At 43.1% G+C, this 5,611-nt stretch overlaps 1 non-coding gene across 1 annotated transcript; it reads left to right on the forward strand.

Moving 5' to 3' along the window:
* Positions 1–1,325: 1,325 nt before the first annotated feature.
* On the forward strand, positions 1,326–1,539 carry LOC135364241 (small nucleolar RNA U3). Its single transcript, XR_010411163.1, has one exon. It is a non-coding gene; the product is annotated as a small nucleolar RNA U3 (small nucleolar RNA).
* The last annotated feature ends 4,072 nt before the right edge of the window (positions 1,540–5,611 follow it).

Consider the following 5,611-nt stretch of genomic DNA (forward strand, 5'->3'; position numbering starts at 1 on the left):
CATGGGGCCTGGAATCTACTTACTGCACCCAGGTGTTTAGTCAGTTTGGAGACTCTCTGCTATCATGGATGTCCCTTACAGTTCTTGAGAGTGATGATTTCATATATATTAGGACTTCTAGTCTTCAAAATCAACTTGTCAAGGAAGTATTACATTTTCCTGGTTTGCAGATGAAGAAACCAAGTCACAGAGAGGGCCTGCAACTGGCCCAAGGTCCCCTTGCTGTAGGTGCTGGGGCCAGGTGTCAGGTAGAGCCCCCTCCTACCCCAAGCCCCCTTCCCACATTTTCCATTCACTCCTATCTTTCCATATAGGTGCTTCCTTTGCCTAGACCTCATTCCTGCCCCAAACCTCCTGGATTAAACTTTTTCATTGGAAAAATATCTTCACAACAAGCTAATAGCATATTGTTCTGACCACTAGCTATTAATGTGAGACATGGTGCTTAATAAAAATACTTTTGCTTTCACATCTCCATTTAACATCAATATATGGTACAAAGTGGGTTTTAATATTAACTTATTTTTTAATAGATGTTCATCCATTCCACTTACTTTTAGGGAAAGTCCTTCATATTCTGGTGAAGCATACTGGTGACTTTATTTTAAAAATCAAATAATTGAGGGGCACCTGGAGGACTCAATAGGTGGGGCATGCGACTCTTGATCTCAGAGTTGTGAGTTCAAGCCCCATGTTGGGTGTAGATTACTTAAAAAGAAAATAATTGAAAACAATAAAATTAAAATTTATAAATGTATATGTGTATCAGGAAATGTTTTACTCTCTACCTTCTCACATTGATATATTTACATTGTGTTTCCTTATACCATAACGAATACCTTAATTACCGTAGTAGCTTTATAGTGAGCTTTGAAATTTAGTAAACTTCTCCATTTTAATTCTTCGAGGTCAACTAGGCTATTCTAGGTACCCTGATTTCCATAGACATTTGAGAATTAGCTTGTAAATTTGCCCCCAAAATGCCTTCTCCAGTATGAATCAGAATAATGCTAATTTGATATTCAAACAATATTTAGTCTTCTAATCCCTGACTGTAATATATATTTTTCCAATTATTTAGATCTCCTTTAATTTATCTCAGCAATAGTTTTCAGGGATCGTTGTTATATGTGTTCTTATGCAATTAATTGTGGTGGACTTGCATCTCTATTCTGTCTATTGAATTTCATTTCCTTTTTTTTTTTTTTTAATTTCACTTTCTAAATGCTCACTGCTAGTATGGAGAAATACAGTAGATTATTACATGAATGTTACTGAGGTATAATTTAGGTACAGTAGACTGCATCACTTTAAAGTGTACAATTAAGACTATACTTTGAGGGATCATTTCTATAGTTTGTTACTACAGAAGTTTCTCTGAACGTGTAGAGTACCCAAAACCATGAGGAGGAGGTGCAGTGTTCTCTCCTGAGCATGAAGCTGGCTTTAGGTGTTGTTTCCACAACTGCCAATTGCCACTGATGATCGTTCTCCTCCTCCTTTGGAGGAGTAAGAGAGAGAGGACGCAGTGTGAGTGCTTTCTCAACAAAAGAAAAATTTAAAGAGATAAACTGTACTACTAAATGCATTTGCACAGATGTACATACAATTGAAACTACTGCTCCATTCAGGACACAGGGCATTTCCTCTACCTCAAAGCTTCCCTTGGGTGGCCCCATTGAAGTCCCTCACTGCCTTCACCCGCAGCCCCAGGCAACCGCTGGCATCAAAGTGGGCTTGCATTTTTAACAACATTATGTAAATGGAACTCTTGTATGCCTACATTCCTTTCTGCAGCCTAAGGAGTCTAAAATGTATCCATATTACTACATGGATCACCAGTTCAAACTTTTTTATTGCTAAGTAGTATCCCTCTGTGTGGATATATTCTGTCTGTCCTTTCACCTATTAATGGACATCTATGTAGTTTCCTGGGTTTAGCCATTGTGAATAAAGCTATGATGAATATTCATGTGCGGTTTGTTGTGCGGCCATATTGTGTATATACTTATGAGAGGAACGGCTGTTGATGTGATTGGGAAATGTTGACCTGTGGTTCAGCTTTTCTCAGTGGTTGGACCATTTTTCATTCCCACAAGTGTATGCAACTTCTAGTTACTTTACATCCTCAGCACATGTGTTTTCTGTCTTTGTAATTTTAGCCACGGGGATGGAGGTGTAATGGTAACTCACTATAGTATTAATTTATCATCCCAATGCCTGAGTGTGCTGTCGAAAACTGACCTCTGTGCTTCAGAGCCAAAACAGAAGATGAAGACAGAGTTTGGAATATTGAGGAACAATAGCTTTATTGTTTTTCGGGGCACAGGAGGCTAGAACAGGCCAAGGCCCTCGAAAACTGTAAGTCCCCTCCCCCTGGAGGCAGGGGCAGGGGGGTGGTTTATTTTGACAGAAATTGTGTGGGTGCTGCCAGCCTCCTTCATCATGTCTTTAGGGTGGTACCAGGCTCCTGAAACAAAAGGCTTAGAAGGTCGGAGTGGAGGTTTACAGAAGAGAAGGAAAAGGTTACTTAGTTTAAAATTGAGCCTTGTGGAGACATTAGTGAAGCCATTTTGATTTTTGTTCAACTTTATGCTAGTAAGTGGTTTCAAGTGGAGCATCTTTTCAAGTGCTTTTTGGCCATTTGTGTGTCTTCTTTTGTGAAGCCTTTCTTCTTCTTCAAAAGCAAGTCTTTTGACCAGTTCTCCTACTGCATTGTCAATCAGACACAATCTGTGTCAGAACATTACACTGAAAACTACAGAGCATTACTTCAAGAATTTAAAGAACTAAATACATGGGGACATAAAATTTGTGGTGGACTGGAAGACTCATTATGGTTTAGATGTCCATTCTTCACAAATTGATCAACACATCTAATACAGTGCCAATCAACATTCCAGCAGATATTTTAGTAAGTATTTAAGCTGATCCAAATGTTTATATGGAAATGCAAATCATCTTGAATTATCAAAGCAATGTTAAGAAGAAGGAGAAAGCGACAGACTTACATTGTCTATTCCAGAATTACTGCATAAATATTTTTGCAATTTAAAAGTGATTGGTCCTATTATTATTCAGTGTAAGAGTTTCTGCACCTTCTCACTGCAGCTTGGATGTTGCTTTAGCCCTTTTTCACTCTAGTTACTTGATCTAAAATTTAGTCAATATTTCCACAGTTTTTCAGTGGGGAGAGCATACTGAAGCTAGAAAGCATTTAACTTCACAGAGAGAAAGACAGATCGCTGATCATGAGGGCAAGGAGGACCCTAGAAGACTTAGCGAACTTGCCTCTATTTCCTCAGTTGGCCAAGACAGAGGGGGGAGCTACTGATAGCAGCAGTTTCCTCCGCAGAGCTTCACGGTGTTGACTGCTTTGGGCTAACATGGTACCTAGGTGTTGGCTATGTCCTAGAGGCTGAAATCGGGTCGAGGTCCAGGGTCCCTGAGCCAGGACAGGGCATCCAGTTGTTGGAAAACACAGAGGGAGACCAGGACAACCACTGAGACCATCCCCAGGCAGCACTGGCCACTTCCTCCAAGGAATCGACCACCACTACACTTCTCATGACTTCTACTTACTCGTCTGACAGCCCCACGAGAATTGGGATAATGTTTTACTCATCTCTGTACTCATGACTCCTAGGACCAAACCAAGCACTGAGGAAGCTCTCAGAGAGATCCCTTCACTGATCCGATCAAGGTGGTGGCAAATCTCGAAACTCAACTACATTCCTGTCCCAAATAGCCTGCAGAAATGCTCTCTGCTTTCTTCCAGGAGGCAACAAATACCCTTCCTTAAAGGGGAGCCTGCCCTACACTCTCAATGCCCCATGACCCTCCCCTGTGGTGAGCTCTGATGAAGAGGGGATGGTCCTCTTGGACTCCTCTCAATGGTTTTGTCATTAAGAAGCGATGTCCTTGGCCTAGCCCCATCCCCACTCCATCCTTCTCACTGCCACCATACCCCAGGTTAGGAGAGCTACAACAATTTTTAAAAAGATTTCATATATTTATTGGAGAGAGAGAGAGTGAGGCAGAAAGCAAGAGTGAGAGAGACAGAAAGATAGAGAAGAGCTGGGGAAGGGACAGGGAGAAGCAGACTCCACTGCGAGCAGGAACCCCACCCCCCGGCCTGCCCATGGGGCTTGATCCTTGGAGCCTGGGATCATGACCTGAACTGAAGGCAGACTCTCAATGAACTGAGCCACCCAGGTGTGCTGAGCTACAAGATTTTGTTTGCATTCCTCCTCTCACTGCTTTGACCTCCTCAGTGAAATCTTATTGATGTCAGAATTCCAACTTCTTAACACAGACTAAGGAAAATGAAACACTCAACACACAGTCAAGACATATTATGTGTAAAGACTGTTGAAACCATAAATTCAGAAGAATATTATTGGTATCACTGCCTCAGAGGCAAGGGTCTCCTACCCTGGCCCTTCCTGACCTTAGGGCAGAACTAGTTGCAGTAAGAATGGACATCTCCAACACTTATCCAAATATCACTGAACCCTCTAAGCCCGCGCTTACTTGGAGGACATCCACCATGAGGGCAGCTCCAAGGTCAAAGCTAGGAGTCTGAGGCAGAGTCTCATGGTCACATCCTCTTCTTCTCGGAACTGGAGCTTCCTTGCACTACAAACCAACCCCGATCCATCCTGTGGGGCTCCTCGGCAGGTGCACAGGTTCACCGTGGACGAAGTTACTCTCCTAGTCCTCCTAGCTCAGCTCTGGCTGCTCCTTGCAGAGTTGGATGCTGCTGTATGCATTCCTCAGTTTCCCCGGATTTTTCTGGACTCAACTTTCTTTATTCTTACCTCCTTTGGCAACCACCTTTTCCACCATTGCCTTGCCCTTCTTTGGGTTATTCTCATCCTCCAAACCTGCTGATTTTGAGTCTCCCATCTGCTTCTTCCGTTTTCTGTTTTCATTGTGGGCTGAGCTCAGGTTCCTGCAGGAGACACACAGTGAAGGGTCTCAGCTACAGTCTCCAGGGCTGCTTAACAGGCACCTCAGTCCCTCGTGCACTCACAGAATCTAAGCAGGAAGGGACTGTGGAGAATTTGAATAACAACCTTATTTTACACATGAGGAAGCTGAACCCAGACAGATTAAGAGATTTTCCCAAACTCCTTCATCAATTGATGGCAGCGGAGCCCCCACACAGGCCTTGGCTGCAAGCTTCCCTGTCGAGGCTCCTAATACAACCTCCGGGAACCCACATCTGAATCTCAGGGGACATTGGCCAATCAGTGTTCCCCCTGTTATAACAACAGTGTCCACAAGGACTTTTCCTGGGAAAATTCTTTTGTCACAATTCTACAGTCCTATTTGGATACTCAGTTGGTTTACATTCCTGGTTGAACTATAGTACACTCTCAAGATGGGAGAGCAGACAGACCCCGGGGTGGCAACTGTACCGGGCTTAGGGCTATGTATTCTTCTTACGTTTCATAGATTATGGGTCATAGCTAGTGTGGTCTCCAACTGAGGTTGTTTCCAATCATCGAAGGGACTCATCCTACTGGTCAGTAGGGGGAGTTTTTGGCCCTCACAAAGTTCTTCCTGGAACTGTCAAGGCCATCTTCCCCCACTGGGGGATGGAAAC

This window comes from Mirounga angustirostris, unplaced genomic scaffold, assembly GCF_029215605.1.
Source record: "Mirounga angustirostris isolate CCGP_5_RB_7025 unplaced genomic scaffold, mMirAng1.0.hap1 SCAF_4, whole genome shotgun sequence".
Lineage (NCBI taxonomy): Eukaryota > Metazoa > Chordata > Mammalia > Carnivora > Phocidae > Mirounga > Mirounga angustirostris.